We start from the raw sequence: 18938 nt of genomic DNA on the forward strand, positions 1-18938 counted from the left end.
GTATGAAATAAGATGAATATCTACACTGTTAAGCACTCTAAACATTAAATACATTTTAGAAAATATTTTGGTCTTTAGTTTGTATTGCAATAAACAGTTACTATTTCACACAGGGTGCAATTGTCCCCACATTTTTTTGCACCTCACACAATGAGGATGCTATTTCTGAAATCAGTATAAAATTTTGGCTCTTACTCTACAATACTCTGTATATACATCCTACTAAAAAAAGAAAGACATAATAGATTTGTTTCATCAAAACATGAAAGTATTCTACAAGTTGTACTGTCGATATAAATGCTTGCTGCTTCAGTGGCTCTGTGGCGCAGTGGATAGCACATTAGACTTCTAGTAGGTTGTAGTTATTCAAAGGTTGTGGTTCGAGTCCCACCAGAGTCATTCTTTAGCTTCAAATGCAAACATTTAAAATTTACTTAAAATGATACATAACATAGACATTGTATATGGGAGACCTATATACTATATATACAAAGTAATTATAGGCTGTTGACATAAAAATCATTTAAATGTAAGACCAGTTACAAATCAATTTTAGATACTTTAAATCAATAACTGGTAATAAAAATATGGATGGTTATTTTTAACCAGCAATGAAAATATTATGTTGAGTCTGCTCACGTAGGAATACAGAGCTAAAAGTGTATCTACAGTACACTCAAAAATCATAAAAAAATCCTTAGATGGGTATTACAAATAACCTACACAATTGCTAAAACCTGATATAGGACTTGCACTTGAAAACAGCAAGAGGAAGACTCAGACATAGCTGTTGCATTTGGGAGAAATGTTATAAATATCTGACACTCGATAGCCATGTAATTATTATAATATAAATTAATATAAATATCTATACTGGTAAAAATACAAAACCTATATAAATGTTACCAAAATGTTTCTGTCTTCAGTTTCTTTGCAACAAACACTCAATCAGACATGGTGCAATTGTCCCCATATTGATTTGCACCTCACACAAAGTGGGAGCTATTTCTGAAATCATTACAAAAATTTTACTCTCACTCTACGATACTCTCTTTACAGCATACTTAAAAAATAGAAAAATAAAAAGATTAGTTTCATCACAGATTGTGTCATTTAAAACATAAGAGTATTCAACACATTGTACTGTTGATACAAAAATATGATACATCAGTGGCTCTGTGGCGCAATGGATAGCGCATTGGACTTCTAGTAGGTTGTAGTTATTCAAAGGTTGTTGGTTCGAGTCCCACCAGAGTTGCTCTTTAGTTTCAAATGCCAACATTTAAAGTTTACTTACAATAATACATAACGTAGACATTGTATACAGGAGACTTATTTACTATATATATATACAAAGTAATGATAGGCTGGTGACATAAAAATCTTTTCAATGTAAGATCACCAATTACAAATCAATTTTCGATACTTTAAAAAAATAACTGCTGATCAAAAATGCTTATTGTTATATTTAACCAGCAACCAAATTCAATGTTGAGTCTGCTCAGCTAGCTATGCAGACCTTGAAGGGTATCTACACTCAAAAAACATTAAATCCTTTTTACCTGTAATCCTTACATGGTTATCACATATTAGCTAAATAATTGCTTAAACCTGATATAGGACTTGCACTCGAAATCAGCAGCCGGAAAACTCAGACAGGGATGTTGCATTCAAGAGGAATGTTGGAAATATCTGACACAGGTTAGCAATATTATGATTATAGTATGAAATAAGATGAATATCTACACTGTTAAGCACTCTAAACATTAAATACATTTTAGAAAATATTTTGGTCTTTAGTTTGTATTGCAATAAACAGTTACTATTTCACACAGGGTGCAATTGTCCCCACATTTTTTTGCACCTCACACAATGAGGATGCTATTTCTGAAATCAGTATAAAATTTTGGCTCTTACTCTACAATACTCTGTATATACATTCTACTAAAAAAAGAAAGACATAATAGATTTGTTTCATCACAGATTGTAGCTTTTAAAACATGAAAGTATTCTACAAGTTGTACTGTCGATACAAACACTTGCTGCTTCAGTGGCTCTGTGGCGCAATGGATAGCGCATTGGACTTCTAGTAGGTTGTAGTTATTCAAAGGTTGTGGTTTCGAGTCCCACCAGAGTCATTCTTTAGCTTCAAATGCAAACATTTAAAATTTACTTAAAATGATACATAACATAGACATTGTATATGGGAGACCTATATACTATATATACAAAGTAATTATAGGCTGTTGACATAAAAATAATTTAAATGTAAGACCAGTTACAAATCAATTTTAGATACTTTAAATCAATAACTGGTAATAAAAATGTGGATGGTTATTTTTAACCAGCAATGAAAATATTATGTTGAGTCTGCTCACGTAGGAATACAAAGCTTAAAGTGTATCTACAGTACACTCAAAAATCATAAAAAATCCTTAGATGGGTATTACAAATAACCTACACAATTGCTAAAACCTGATATAGGACTTGCACTTGAAAACAGCAAGAGGAAGACTCAGAAATAGCTGTTGCATTTGGGAGAAATGTTATAAATATCTGACACTCGATAGCCATGTAATTATTATAATATAAATTAATATAAATATCTATACTGGTAAAAATACAAAACCTATATAAATGTTACCAAAATGTTTCTGTCTTCAGTTTCTTTGCAACAAACACTCAATCAGACATGGTGCAATTGTCCCCATATTGATTTGCACCTCACACAAAGTGGGAGCTATTTCTGAAATCATTACAAAAATTTTACTCTCACTCTACGATACTCTCTTTACAGCATACTTAAAAAATAGAAAAATAAAAAGATTAGTTTCATCACAGATTGTGTCATTTAAAACATAAGAGTATTCAACACATTGTACTGTTGATACAAAAATATGATACATCAGTGGCTCTGTGGCGCAATGGATAGCGCATTGGACTTCTAGTAGGTTGTAGTTATTCAAAGGTTGTGGGTTCGAGTCCCACCAGAGTCGTTCTTTAGTTTCAAATGCAAAGATTTAAAGTTTACTTACAATAATACATAACGTAGACATTGTATATAGGAGACTTATTTACTATATATATATATACAAAGTAATGATAGGCTGGTGACATAAAAATCTTTTCAATGTAAGATCACCAATTACAAATCAATTTCCGATACTTTAAATCAATAACTGCTGATCAAAAATGCTTATAGTTATATTTAACCAGCAACCAAATTCAATGTTGAGTCTGCTCAGCTAGCTATGCAGACCTTGAAGGGTATCTACACTCAAAAAACATTAAATCCTTTTTACCTGTAATCCTTACATGGTTATCACATATTAGCTAAATAATTGCTTAAACCTGATATAGGACTTGCACTCGAAATCAGCAGCCGGAAAACTCAGACAGGGATGTTGCATTCAAGAGGAATGTTGGAAATATCTGACACAGGTTAGCAACATTAACATTATAGTATGAAATAAGATGAATATCTACACTGTTAAGCACTCTAAACATTAAATACATTTTAGAAAATATTTTGGTCTTTAGTTTGTATTGCAATAAACAGTTACTATTTCACACAGGGTGCAATTGTCCCCACATTTTTTTGCACCTCACACAATGAGGATGCTATTTTTGAAATCAGTATAAAATTTTGGCTCTTACTCTACAATACTCTGTATATACATCCTACTAAAAAAAGAAAGACATAATAGATTTGTTTCATCAAAACATGAAAGTATTCTACAAGTTGTACTGTCGATACAAACGCTTGCTGCTTCAGTGGCTCTGTGGCACAATGGATAGCGCATTGGACTTCTAGTAGGCTGTAGTTATTTTAAGGTTGTGGGTTCGAGTCCCACCAGAGTCATTCTTTAGCTTCAAATGCAAACATTTAAAATGTACTTAAAATGATACATAACATAGACATTGTATATGGGAGACCTATATACTATATATACAAAGTAATTATAGGCTGTTGACATAAAAATCATTTAAATGTAAGACCAGTTACAAATCAATTTTAGATACTTTAAATCAATAACTGGTAATAAAAATGTGGATGGTTATTTTTAACCAGCAATGAAAATATTATGTTGAGTCTGCTCACGTAGGAATACAAAGCTTAAAGTGTATCTACAGTACACTCAAAAATCATAAAAATCCTTCGATGGGTATTACAAATAACCTACACAATTGCTAAAACCTGATATAGGACTTACACTTGAAAACAGCAAGAGGAAGACTCAGACATAGCTGTTGCATTTGGGAGAAATGTTATAAATATCTGACACTCGATAGCCATGTAATTATTATAATATAAATTAATATAAATATCTATACTGGTAAAAATACAAAACCTATATAAATGTTACCAAAATGTTTCTGTCTTCAGTTTCTTTGCAACAAACACTCAATCAGACATGGTGCAATTGTCCCCATATTGATTTGCACCTCACACAAAGTGGGAGCTATTTCTGAAATCATTACAAAAATTTTACTCTCACTCTACGATACTCTCTTTACAGCATACTTAAAAAATAGAAAAATAAAAAGATTAGTTTCATCACAGATTGTGTCATTTAAAACATAAGAGTATTCAACACATTGTACTGTTGATACAAAAATATGATACATCAGTGGCTCAGTGGCGCAATGAATAGCGCATTGGACTTCTAGTAGGTTGTAGTTAGTCAAAGGTTGTGGGTTCGAGTCCCACCAGAGTCGTTCTTTAGTTTCAAATGCATAGATTTAAAGTTTACTTACAATAATACATAAAGTAGACATTGTATATAGGAGACTTATTTACTATATATATATATATATATATACAAAGTAATGATAGGCTGGTGACATAAAAATCTTTTCAATGTAAGATCACCAATTACAAATCAATTTTCGATACTTTAAATCAATAACTGCTGATCAAAAATGCTTATAGTTATATTTAACCAGCAACCAAATTCAATGTTGAGTCTGCTCAGCTAGCTATGCAGACCTTGAAGGGTATCTACACTCAAAAAACATTAAATCCTTTTTACCTGTAATCCTTACATGGTTATCACATATTAGCTAAATAATTGCTTAAACCTGATATAGGACTTGCACTCGAAATCAGCAGCCGGAAAACTCAGACAGGGATGCTGCATTCAAGAGGAATGTTGGAAATATCTGACACAGGTTAGCAATATTATGATTATAGTATGAAATAAAATGAATATCTACACTGTTAAGCACTCTAAACATTAAATACATTTTAGAAAATATTTTGGTCTTTAGTTTGTATTGCAATAAACAGTTACTATTTCACACAGGGTGCAATTGTCCCCACATTGTTTTGCACCTCACACAATGAGGATGCTATTTCTGAAATCAGTATAAAATTTTGGCTATTACTCTACAATACTCTGTATATACATCCTACTAAAAAAAGAAAGACATAATAGATTTGTTTCATCACAGATTGTAGCTTTTAAAACATGAAAGTATTCTACAAGTTGTACTGTCGATACAAACGCTTGCTGCTTCAGTGGCTCTGTGGTGCAATGGATAGGGCATTGGACTTCTAGTAGGTTGTAGTTATTCAAAGGTTGTGGGTTCGAGTCCCACCAGAGTCATTCTTTAGCTTCAAATGCAAACATTTAAAATTTACTTAAAATGATACATAACATAGACATTGTATATGGGAGACCTATATACTATATATACAAAGTAATTATAGGCTGTTGACATAAAAATCATTTAAATGTAAGACCAGTTACAAATCAATTTTAGATACTTTAAATCAATAACTGGTAATAAAAATGTGGATGGTTATTTTTAACCAGCAATGAAAATATTATGTTGAGTCTGCTCACGTAGGAATACAAAGCTTAAAGTGCATCTACAGTACACTCAAAAATCATAAAAAATCCTTAGATGGGTATTACAAATAACCTACACAATTGCTAAAACCTGATATAGGACTTGCACTTGAAAACAGCAAGAGGAAGACTCAGACATAGCTGTTACATTTGGGAGAAATGTTATAAATATCTGACACTCGATAGCCATGTAATTATTATAATATAAATTAATATAAATATCTATACTGGTAAAAATACAAAACCTATATAAATGTTACCAAAATGTTTCTGTCTTCAGTTTCTTTGCAACAAACACTCAGACATGGTGCAATTGTCCCCAGATTGATTTGCACCTCACACAAAGTGGGAGCTATTTCTGAAATCATTACAAAAATTTGACTCTCACTCTACGATACTCTCTTTACAGCATACTTAAAAAATAGAAAAATAAAAAGATTAGTTTCATCACAGATTGTGTCATTTAAAACATAAGAGTATTCAACACATTGTACTGTTGATACAAAAATATGATACATCAGTGGCTCTGTGGCGCAATGGATAGCGCATTGGACTTCTAGTAGGTTGTAGTTATTCAAAGGTCTTGTGTTCGAGTCCCACCAGAGTCGTTCTTCAGTTTCAAATGCAAAGATTTAAAGTTTACTTACAATAATACATAACGTAGACATTGTATATGGGAGACCTATATACTATATATACAAAGTAATTATAGGCTGTTGACATAAAAATCATTTAAATGAAAGACCAGTTACAAATCAATTTTAGATACTTTAAATCAATAACTGGTAATAAAAATGTGGATGGTTATTTTTAACCAGCAATCAAAATATTATGTTGAGTCTGCTCACGTAGGAATACAAAGCTTAAAGTGTATCTACAGTACACTAAAAAATCATAAAAAATACTTAGATGGGTATTACAAATAACCTACACAATTGCTAAAACCTGATATAGGACTTGCACTTGAAAACAGCAAGAGGAAGACTCAGACATAGCTGTTGCATTTGGGAGCAATGTTATAAATATCTGACACTCGATAGCCATGTAATTATTATAATATAAATTAATATAAATATCTATACTGGTAAAAATACAAAACCTATATAAATGTTACCAAAATGTTTCTGTCTTCAGTTTCTTTGCAACAAACACTCAATCAGACATGGTGCAATTGTCCCCATATTGATTTGAACCTCACACAAAGTGGGAGCTATTTCTGAAATCATTACAAAAATGTTACTCTCACTCTACGATACTCTCTTTACAGCATACTTAAAAAATAGAAAAATAAAAAGATTAGTTTCATCACAGATTGTGTCATTTAAAACATAAGAGTATTCAACACATTGTACTGTTGATACAAAAATATGATACATCAGTGGCTCTGTGGCGCAATGGATAGCACATTGGACTTCTAGTAGGTTGTAGTTATTCGAAGGTTGTGGGTTCGAGTCTCACCAGAGTCGTTCTTTAGTTTCAAATGCCAACATTTAAAGTTTACTTACAATAATACATAACGTAGACATTGTATACAGGAAACTTATTTACTATATATATATACAAAGTAATGATAGGCTGGTGACATAAAAATCTTTTCAATATAAGATCACCAATTACAAATCAATTTTCGATACTTTAAATCAATAACTGCTGATCAAAAATGCTTATTGTTATATTTAACCAGCAACCAAATTCAATGTTGAGTCTGCTCAGCTAGCTATGCAGACCTTGAAGGGTATCTACACTCAAAAAACATTAAATCCTTTTTACCTGTAATGCTTACATGGTTATCACATATTAGCTAAATAATTGCTTAAACCTGATATAGGACTTGCACTCGAAATCAGCAGCCGGAAAACTCAGACAGGGATGTTGCATTCAAGAGGAATGTTGGAAATATCTGACACAGGTTAGCAACATTATCATTATAGTATGAAATAAGATGAATATCTACACTGTTAAGCACTCTAAACATTAAATACATTTTAGAAAATATTTTGGTCTTTAGTTTGTATTGTAATAAACAGTTACTATTTCACACAGGGTGCAATTGTCCCCACATTTTTTTGCACCTCACACAATGAGAATGCTATTTCTGAAATCAGTATAAAATTTTGGCTCTTACTTTACAATACTCTGTATATACATCCTACTAAAAAAAGCAAGACATAATAGATTTGTTTCATCACAGATTGTAGCTTTTAAAACATGAAAGTATTCTACAAGTTGTACTGTCGATACAAACGTTTACTGCTTCAGTGGCTCTGTGGCACAATGGATAGCGCATTGGACTTCTAGTAGGTTGTAGTTATTCAAAGGTTGTGGGTTTGGGTCCCACCAGAGTCATTCTTTAGCTTCAAATGCAAACATTTAAAATTTACTTAAAATGATACATAACATAGACATTGTATATGGGAGACCTATATACTATATATACAAAGTAATTATAGGCTGTTGACATAAAAATCATTTAAATGTAAGACCAGTTACAAATCAATTTTAGATACTTTAAATCAATAACTGGTAATAAAAATGTGGATGGTTATTTTTAACCAGCAATGAAAATATTATGTTGAGTCTGCTCACGTAGGAATACAAAGCTTAAAGTGTATCTACAGTACACTCAAAAATCATAAAAAATCCTTAGATGGGTATTACAAATAACCTACACAATTGCTAAAACCTGATATAGGACTTGCACTTGAAAACAGCAAGAGGAAGACTCAGACATAGCTGTTGCATTTGGGAGAAATGTTATAAATATCTGACACTCGATAGCCATGTAATTATTATAATATAAATTAATATAAATATCTATACTGGTAAAAATACAAAACCTATATAAATGTTACCAAAATGCTTCTGTCTTCAGTTTCTTTGCAACAAACACTCAATCAGACATGGTGCAATTGTCCCCATATTGATTTGCACCTCACACAAAGTGGGAGCTATTTCTGAAATCATTACAAAAATTTGACTCTCACTCTACGATACTCTCTTTACAGCCTACTTAAAAAATAGAAAAATAAAAAGATTAGTTTCATCACAGATTGTCATTTAAAACATAAGAGTATTCAACACATTGTACTGTTGATACAAAAATGTGGTACATCAGTTGCTCTGTGGTGCAATGGACAGCGCATTGGACTTCTAGTAGGTTGTAGTTATTCAAAGGTCTTGTGTTCGAGTCTCACCAGAGTCGTTCTTTAGTTTCAAATGCAAACATTTAAACTTTACTTACAATAATACATAACGTAAACATTGTATATTGGAGACTTATTTACTATATATATATTTATATATATATATATATATATATATATATATATATATACAAAGTAATGATAGGCTGGTGACATAAAAATCTTTTCAATGTAAGATCACCAATTACAAATCAATTTTCGATACTTTAAATCAATAACTGCTGATCAAAAATGCTTATAGTTATATTTAACCAGCAACCAAATTCAATGTTGAGTCTGCTCAGCTAGCTATGCAGACCTTGAAGGGTATCTACACTCAAAAAACATTAAATCCTTTTTACCTGTAATCCTTACATGGTTATCACATATTAGCTAAATAATTGCTTAAACCTGATATAGGACTTGCACTCGAAATCAGCAGCCGGAAAACTCAGACAGGGATGTTGCATTCAAGAGGAATGTTGGAAATATCTGACACAGGTTAGCAACATTATCATTATAGTATGAAATAAGATGAATATCTACACTGTTAAGCACTCTAAACATTAAATACATTTTAGAAAATATTTTGGTCTTTAGTTTGTATTGCAATAAACAGTTACTATTTCACACAGGGTGCAATTGTCCCCACATTTTTTTGCACCTCACACAATGAGGATGCTATTTCTGAAATCAGTATAAAATTTTGGCTCTTACTCTACAATACTCTGTATATACATCCTACTAAAAAAAGAAAGACATAATAGATTTGTTTCATCAAAACATGAAAGTATTCTACAAGTTGTACTGTCGATATAAATGCTTGCTGCTTCAGTGGCTCTGTGGCGCAGTGGATAGCACATTAGACTTCTAGTAGGTTGTAGTTATTCAAAGGTTGTGGTTCGAGTCCCACCAGAGTCATTCTTTAGCTTCAAATGCAAACATTTAAAATTTACTTAAAATGATACATAACATAGACATTGTATATGGGAGACCTATATACTATATATACAAAGTAATTATAGGCTGTTGACATAAAAATCATTTAAATGTAAGACCAGTTACAAATCAATTTTAGATACTTTAAATCAATAACTGGTAATAAAAATGTGGATGGTTATTTTTAACCAGCAATGAAAATATTATGTTGAGTCTGCTCACGTAGGAATACAAAGCTTAAAGTGTATCTACAGTACACTCAAAAATCATAAAAAATCCTTAGATGGGTATTACAAATAACCTACACAATTGCTAAAACCTGATATAGGACTTGCACTTGAAAACAGCAAGAGGAAGACTCAGACATAGCTGTTGCATTTGGGAGAAATGTTATAAATATCTGACACTCGATAGCCATGTAATTATTATAATATAAATTAATATAAATATCTATACTGGTAAAAATACAAAACCTATATAAATGTTACCAAAATGCTTCTGTCTTCAGTTTCTTTGCAACAAACACTCAATCAGACATGGTGCAATTGTCCCCATATTGATTTGCACCTCACACAAAGTGGGAGCTATTTCTGAAATCATTACAAAAATTTGACTCTCACTCTACGATACTCTCTTTACAGCCTACTTAAAAAATAGAAAAATAAAAAGATTAGTTTCATCACAGATTGTCATTTAAAACATAAGAGTATTCAACACATTGTACTGTTGATACAAAAATGTGGTACATCAGTTGCTCTGTGGTGCAATGGACAGCGCATTGGACTTCTAGTAGGTTGTAGTTATTCAAAGGTCTTGTGTTCGAGTCTCACCAGAGTCGTTCTTTAGTTTCAAATGCAAACATTTAAACTTTACTTACAATAATACATAACGTAAACATTGTATATTGGAGACTTATTTACTATATATATATTTATATATATATATATATATATATATACAAAGTAATGATAGGCTGGTGACATAAAAATCTTTTCAATGTAAGATCACCAATTACAAATCAATTTTCGATACTTTAAATCAATAACTGCTGATCAAAAATGCTTATAGTTATATTTAACCAGCAACCAAATTCAATGTTGAGTCTGCTCAGCTAGCTATGCAGACCTTGAAGGGTATCTACACTCAAAAAACATTAAATCCTTTTTACCTGTAATCCTTACATGGTTATCACATATTAGCTAAATAATTGCTTAAACCTGATATAGGACTTGCACTCGAAATCAGCAGCCGGAAAACTCAGACAGGGATGTTGCATTCAAGAGGAATGTTGGAAATATCTGACACAGGTTAGCAACATTATCATTATAGTATGAAATAAGATGAATATCTACACTGTTAAGCACTCTAAACATTAAATACATTTTAGAAAATATTTTGGTCTTTAGTTTGTATTGCAATAAACAGTTACTATTTCACACAGGGTGCAATTGTCCCCACATTTTTTTGCACCTCACACAATGAGGATGCTATTTCTGAAATCAGTATAAAATTTTGGCTCTTACTCTACAATACTCTGTATATACATCCTACTAAAAAAAGAAAGACATAATAGATTTGTTTCATCAAAACATGAAAGTATTCTACAAGTTGTACTGTCGATATAAATGCTTGCTGCTTCAGTGGCTCTGTGGCGCAGTGGATAGCACATTAGACTTCTAGTAGGTTGTAGTTATTCAAAGGTTGTGGTTCGAGTCCCACCAGAGTCATTCTTTAGCTTCAAATGCAAACATTTAAAATTTACTTAAAATGATACATAACATAGACATTGTATATGGGAGACCTATATACTATATATACAAAGTAATTATAGGCTGTTGACATAAAAATCATTTAAATGTAAGACCAGTTACAAATCAATTTTAGATACTTTAAATCAATAACTGGTAATAAAAATATGGATGGTTATTTTTAACCAGCAATGAAAATATTATGTTGAGTCTGCTCACGTAGGAATACAGAGCTAAAAGTGTATCTACAGTACACTCAAAAATCATAAAAAAATCCTTAGATGGGTATTACAAATAACCTACACAATTGCTAAAACCTGATATAGGACTTGCACTTGAAAACAGCAAGAGGAAGACTCAGACATAGCTGTTGCATTTGGGAGAAATGTTATAAATATCTGACACTCGATAGCCATGTAATTATTATAATATAAATTAATATAAATATCTATACTGGTAAAAATACAAAACCTATATAAATGTTACCAAAATGTTTCTGTCTTCAGTTTCTTTGCAACAAACACTCAATCAGACATGGTGCAATTGTCCCCATATTGATTTGCACCTCACACAAAGTGGGAGCTATTTCTGAAATCATTACAAAAATTTTACTCTCACTCTACGATACTCTCTTTACAGCATACTTAAAAAATAGAAAAATAAAAAGATTAGTTTCATCACAGATTGTGTCATTTAAAACATAAGAGTATTCAACACATTGTACTGTTGATACAAAAATATGATACATCAGTGGCTCTGTGGCGCAATGGATAGCGCATTGGACTTCTAGTAGGTTGTAGTTATTCAAAGGTTGTTGGTTCGAGTCCCACCAGAGTTGCTCTTTAGTTTCAAATGCCAACATTTAAAGTTTACTTACAATAATACATAACGTAGACATTGTATACAGGAGGCTTATTTACTATATATATATATATACAAAGTAATGATAGGCTGGTGACATAAAAATCTTTTCAATGTAAGATCACCAATTACAAATCAATTTTCGATACTTTAAAAAAATAACTGCTGATCAAAAATGCTTATTGTTATATTTAACCAGCAACCAAATTCAATGTTGAGTCTGCTCAGCTAGCTATGCAGACCTTGAAGGGTATCTACACTCAAAAAACATTAAATCCTTTTTACCTGTAATCCTTACATGGTTATCACATATTAGCTAAATAATTGCTTAAACCTGATATAGGACTTGCACTCGAAATCAGCAGCCGGAAAACTCAGACAGGGATGTTGCATTCAAGAGGAATGTTGGAAATATCTGACACAGGTTAGCAATATTATGATTATAGTATGAAATAAGATGAATATCTACACTGTTAAGCACTCTAAACATTAAATACATTTTAGAAAATATTTTGGTCTTTAGTTTGTATTGCAATAAACAGTTACTATTTCACACAGGGTGCAATTGTCCCCACATTTTTTTGCACCTCACACAATGAGGATGCTATTTCTGAAATCAGTATAAAATTTTGGCTCTTACTCTACAATACTCTGTATATACATTCTACTAAAAAAAGAAAGACATAATAGATTTGTTTCATCACAGATTGTAGCTTTTAAAACATGAAAGTATTCTACAAGTTGTACTGTCGATACAAACACTTGCTGCTTCAGTGGCTCTGTGGCGCAATGGATAGCGCATTGGACTTCTAGTAGGTTGTAGTTATTCAAAGGTTGTGGTTTCGAGTCCCACCAGAGTCATTCTTTAGCTTCAAATGCAAACATTTAAAATTTACTTAAAATGATACATAACATAGACATTGTATATGGGAGACCTATATACTATATATACAAAGTAATTATAGGCTGTTGACATAAAAATAATTTAAATGTAAGACCAGTTACAAATCAATTTTAGATACTTTAAATCAATAACTGGTAATAAAAATGTGGATGGTTATTTTTAACCAGCAATGAAAATATTATGTTGAGTCTGCTCACGTAGGAATACAAAGCTTAAAGTGTATCTACAGTACACTAAAAAATCATAAAAAATACTTAGATGGGTATTACAAATAACCTACACAATTGCTAAAACCTGATATAGGACTTGCACTTGAAAACAGCAAGAGGAAGACTCAGACATAGCTGTTGCATTTGGGAGCAATGTTATAAATATCTGACACTCGATAGCCATGTAATTATTATAATATAAATTAATATAAATATCTATACTGGTAAAAATACAAAACCTATATAAATGTTACCAAAATGTTTCTGTCTTCAGTTTCTTTGCAACAAACACTCAATCAGACATGGTGCAATTGTCCCCATATTGATTTGAACCTCACACAAAGTGGGAGCTATTTCTGAAATCATTACAAAAATGTTACTCTCACTCTACGATACTCTCTTTACAGCATACTTAAAAAATAGAAAAATAAAAAGATTAGTTTCATCACAGATTGTGTCATTTAAAACATAAGAGTATTCAACACATTGTACTGTTGATACAAAAATATGATACATCAGTGGCTCTGTGGCGCAATGGATAGCGCATTGGACTTCTAGTAGGTTGTAGTTATTCGAAGGTTGTGGGTTCGAGTCTCACCAGAGTCGTTCTTTAGTTTCAAATGCCAACATTTAAAGTTTACTTACAATAATACATAACGTAGACATTGTATACAGGAAACTTATTTACTATATATATATACAAAGTAATGATAGGCTGGTGACATAAAAATCTTTTCAATGTAAGATCACCAATTACAAATCAATTTTCGATACTTTAAATCAATAACTGCTGATCAAAAATGCTTATTGTTATATTTAACCAGCAACCAAATTCAATGTTGAGTCTGCTCAGCTAGCTATGCAGACCTTGAAGGGTATCTACACTCAAAAAACATTAAATCCTTTTTACCTGTAATCCTTACATGGTTATCACATATTAGCTAAATAATTGCTTAAACCTGATATAGGACTTGCACTCGAAATCAGCAGCCGGAAAACTCAGACAGGGATGTTGCATTCAAGAGGAATGTTGGAAATATCTGACACAGGTTAGCAACATTATCATTATAGTATGAAATAAGATGAATATCTACACTGTTAAGCACTCTAAACATTAAATACATTTTAGAAAATATTTTGGTCTTTAGTTTGTATTGTAATAAACAGTTACTATTTCACACAGGGTGCAATTGTCCCCACATTTTTTTGCACCTCACACAATGAGAATGCTATTTCTGAAATCAGTATAAAATTTTGGCTCTTACTTTACAATACTCTGTATATACATCCTACTAAAAAAAGCAAGACATAATAGATTTGTTTCATCACAGATTGTAGCTTTTAAAACATGAAAGTATTCTACAAGTTGTACTGTCGATACAAACGTTTACTGCTTCAGTGGCTCTGTGGCACAATGGATAGCGCATTGGACTTCTAGTAGGTTGTAGTTATTCAAAGGTTGTGGGTTTGGGTCCCACCAGAGTCATTCTTTAGCTTCAAATGCAAACATTTAAAATTTACTTAAAATGATACATAACATAGACATTGTATATGGGAGACCTATATACTATATATACAAAGTAATTATAGGCTGTTGACATAAAAATCATTTAAATGTAAGACCAGTTACAAATCAATTTTAGATACTTTAAATCAATAACTGGTAATAAAAATGTGGATGGTTATTTTTAACCAGCAATGAAAATATTATGTTGAGTCTGCTCACGTAGGAATACAAAGCTTAAAGTGTATCTACAGTACACTCAAAAATCATAAAAAATCCTTAGATGGGTATTACAAATAACCTACACAATTGCTAAAACCTGATATAGGACTTGCACTTGAAAACAGCAAGAGGAAGACTCAGACATAGCTGTTGCATTTGGGAGAAATGTTATAAATATCTGACACTCGATAGCCATGTAATTATTATAATATAAATTAATATAAATATCTATACTGGTAAAAATACAAAACCTATATAAATGTTACCAAAATGTTTCTGTCTTCAGTTTCTTTGCAACAAACACTCAATCAGACATGGTGCAATTGTCCCCATATTGATTTGCACCTCACACAAAGTGGGAGCTATTTCTGAAATCATTACAAAAATTTGACTCTCACTCTACGATACTCTCTTTACAGCCTACTTAAAAAATAGAAAAATAAAAAGATTAGTTTCATCACAGATTGTCATTTAAAACATAAGAGTATTCAACACATTGTACTGTTGATACAAAAATGTGGTACATCAGTTGCTCTGTGGTGCAATGGACAGCGCATTGGACTTCTAGTAGGTTGTAGTTATTCAAAGGTCTTGTGTTCGAGTCTCACCAGAGTCGTTCTTTAGTTTCAAATGCAAACATTTAAACTTTACTTACAATAATACATAACATAGACATTGTATATTGGAGACTTATTTACTATATATATATATATATATATATATATACAAAGTAATGATAGGCTGGTGACATAAAAATCTTTTCAATGTAAGATCACCAATTACAAATCAATTTTCGATACTTTAAATCAATAACTGCTGATCAAAAATGCTTATTGTTATATTTAACCAGCAACCAAATTCAATGTTGAGTCTGCTCAGCTAGCTATGCAGACCTTGAAGGGTATCTACACTCAAAAAACATTAAATCCTTTTTACCTGTAATCCTTACATGGTTATCACATATTAGCTAAATAATTGCTTAAACCTGATATAGGACTTGCACTCGAAATCAGCAGCCGGAAAACTCAGACAGGGATGTTGCATTCAAGAGGAATGTTGGAAATATCTGACACAGGTTAGCAACATTATCATTATAGTATGAAATAAGATGAATATCTACACTGTTAAGCACTCTAAACATTAAATACATTTTAGAAAATATTTTGGTCCTTAGTTTGTATTGCAATAAACAGTTACTATTTCACACAGGGTGCAATTGTCCCCACATTTTTTTGCACCTCACACAATGAGGATGCTATTTCTGAAATCAGTATAAAATTTGGGCTCTTACTCTACAATACTCTGTATATACATCCTACTAAAAAAAAGAAAGACATAATAGATTTGTTTCATCACAGATTGTAGCTTTTAAAACATGAAAGTATTCTACAAGTTGTACTGTCGATACAAACGCTTGCTGCTTCAGTGGCTCTGTGGCGCAATGGATAGCGCATTGGACTTCTAGTAGGTTGTAGTTATTCAAAGGTTGTGGGTTCGAGTCCCACCAGAGTCATTCTTTAGTTTCAAATGTAAACATTTAAAATGTACTTAAAATGATACATAACATAGACATTGTATATGGGAGACCTATATACTATATATACAAAGTAATTATAGGCTGTTGACATAAAAATAATTTAAATGTAAGACCAGTTACAAATCAATTTTAGATACTTTAAATCAATAACTGGTAATAAAAATGTGGATGGTTATTTTTAACCAGCAATCAAAATATTATGTTGAGTCTGCTCACGTAGGAATACAAAGCTTGAAGTGTATCTACAGTACACTCAAAAATCATAAAAAATACTTAGATGGGTATTACAAATAACCTACACAATTGCTAAAACCTGATATAGGACTTGCACTTGAAAACAGCAAGAGGAAGACTCAGACATAGCTGTTGCATTTGGGAGCAATGTTATAAATATCTGACACTCGATAGCCATGTAATTATTATAATATAAATTAATATAAATATCTATACTGGTAAAAATACAAAACCTATATAAATGTTACCAAAATGTTTCTGTCTTCAGTTTCTTTGCAACAAACACTCAATCAGACATGGTGCAATTGTCCCCGTATTGATTTGCACCTCACACAAAGTGGAAGCTATTTCTGAAATCATTACAAAAATTTGACTCTCACTCTACGATACTCTCTTTACAGCCTACTTAAAAAATAGAAAAATAAAAAGATTAGTTTCATCACAGATTGTCATTTAAAACATAAGAGTATTCAACACATTGTACTGTTGATACAAAAATGTGGTACATCAGTGGCTCTGTGGTGCAATGGACAGCACATTGGTCTTCTAGTAGGTTGTAGTTATTCAAAGGTCTTGTGTTCGAGTCCCACCAGAGTTGTTCTTTAGTTTCAAATGCAAACATTTAAACTTTACTTACAATAATACATAACGTAGACATTGTATACAGGAGACTTATTTACTATATATATATACAAAGTAATGATAGGCTGGTGACATAAAAATCTTTTCAATGTAAGATCACCAATTACAAATCAATTTTAGATACTTTAAATCAATAACTGCTGATCAAAAATGCTTATAGTTATATTTAACCAGCAACCAAATTCAATGTTGAGTCTGCTCAGCTAGCTATGCAGACCTTGAAGGGTATCTACACTCAAAAAACATTAAATCCTTTTTACCTGTAATCCTTACATGGTTATCACATATTAGCTAAATAATTGCTTAAACCTGATATAGGACTTGCACTCGAAATCAGCAGCCGTAAAACTCAGACAGGGATGTTGCATTCAAGAGGAATGTTGGAAATATCTGACACAGGTTAGCAATATTATGATTATAGTATGAAATAAGATGAATATCTACACTGTTAAGCACTCTAAACATTAAATACATTTTAGAAAATATTTTGGTCTTTAGTTTGTATTGCAATAAACAGTTACTATTTCGGGGCGTGGCCTAGCCTGCAAGCTGAGAGGAAGCCTTCTCTATGAGCTCCTGCTGGCCCCGCTCATAAAACCAACATAAAACCTATTTCACGGGTCTCCAAGCACCTCTGTACTGGACCACCTGCTTCCCTGATCACTAAGCACCAGAGGGGCTCGGTTGCAGAGCCGGGGAGCCCTTATCAGGGCTTCTGCAGGTTGCGGCCTTCCCCTCCTCAAGAAGCCGGGGCCTCGATTTGGGAGTGGAGCCGTCGGTCCGCTGGACCTGGTGCGGCGATTCTGCGGACCCCCTCTCCCACCTGAGCGGCGCTCCCTGACACCCAAGAGCTCACCCATCAAGTACTGACCCTCACTGGAGACCGGCGGCCGGACAATCTGCGGGAGGTAAGAGCCGGGACGAGTGTGACTGGCGGCCGGCGGCCATCTTGTGGTTGGCGCCGCCCGGACTTTGAGCTCTACTTTGCCGATCCCCGGCCTCTCCAGGCGCCTGCCCTCCGACCCCCACCTCACACATCCTTGCAAGACAGATCTCCCCCTCACTGGCGGGGATTAACGACCCGGGGACCTCCGGAGGATC

General features: G+C 32.5%; 8 non-coding genes across 8 annotated transcripts; all 8 read left to right on the forward strand.

The window, feature by feature from the left end:
- The first annotated feature begins 1172 nt into the window (after positions 1–1172).
- On the forward strand, positions 1173–1258 carry TRNAR-UCU (transfer RNA arginine (anticodon UCU)). The gene is given in 2 exon segments: positions 1173–1209; positions 1223–1258. It is a non-coding gene; the product is annotated as a tRNA-Arg (tRNA).
- Positions 1259–2052: 794 nt separating this feature from the next.
- On the forward strand, positions 2053–2138 carry TRNAR-UCU (transfer RNA arginine (anticodon UCU)). The gene is given in 2 exon segments: positions 2053–2089; positions 2103–2138. It is a non-coding gene; the product is annotated as a tRNA-Arg (tRNA).
- A 772-nt stretch (positions 2139–2910) lies between these two features.
- Positions 2911–2996, forward strand: TRNAR-UCU (transfer RNA arginine (anticodon UCU)). Its single transcript is given in 2 exon segments — positions 2911–2947; positions 2961–2996. It is a non-coding gene; the product is annotated as a tRNA-Arg (tRNA).
- Positions 2997–5523: 2527 nt separating this feature from the next.
- Positions 5524–5609, forward strand: TRNAR-UCU (transfer RNA arginine (anticodon UCU)). The gene is given in 2 exon segments: positions 5524–5560; positions 5574–5609. It is a non-coding gene; the product is annotated as a tRNA-Arg (tRNA).
- A 6867-nt stretch (positions 5610–12476) lies between these two features.
- On the forward strand, positions 12477–12562 carry TRNAR-UCU (transfer RNA arginine (anticodon UCU)). The gene is given in 2 exon segments: positions 12477–12513; positions 12527–12562. It is a non-coding gene; the product is annotated as a tRNA-Arg (tRNA).
- Positions 12563–13360: 798 nt separating this feature from the next.
- TRNAR-UCU (transfer RNA arginine (anticodon UCU)) lies at positions 13361–13446 on the forward strand. The gene is given in 2 exon segments: positions 13361–13397; positions 13411–13446. It is a non-coding gene; the product is annotated as a tRNA-Arg (tRNA).
- A 772-nt stretch (positions 13447–14218) lies between these two features.
- On the forward strand, positions 14219–14304 carry TRNAR-UCU (transfer RNA arginine (anticodon UCU)). Its single transcript is given in 2 exon segments — positions 14219–14255; positions 14269–14304. It is a non-coding gene; the product is annotated as a tRNA-Arg (tRNA).
- A 2547-nt stretch (positions 14305–16851) lies between these two features.
- Positions 16852–16937, forward strand: TRNAR-UCU (transfer RNA arginine (anticodon UCU)). Its single transcript is given in 2 exon segments — positions 16852–16888; positions 16902–16937. It is a non-coding gene; the product is annotated as a tRNA-Arg (tRNA).
- The last annotated feature ends 2001 nt before the right edge of the window (positions 16938–18938 follow it).

The sequence above is a fragment of the Pseudophryne corroboree genome, chromosome 4 (assembly GCF_028390025.1).
Source record: "Pseudophryne corroboree isolate aPseCor3 chromosome 4, aPseCor3.hap2, whole genome shotgun sequence".
Taxonomy (NCBI): domain Eukaryota; kingdom Metazoa; phylum Chordata; class Amphibia; order Anura; family Myobatrachidae; genus Pseudophryne; species Pseudophryne corroboree.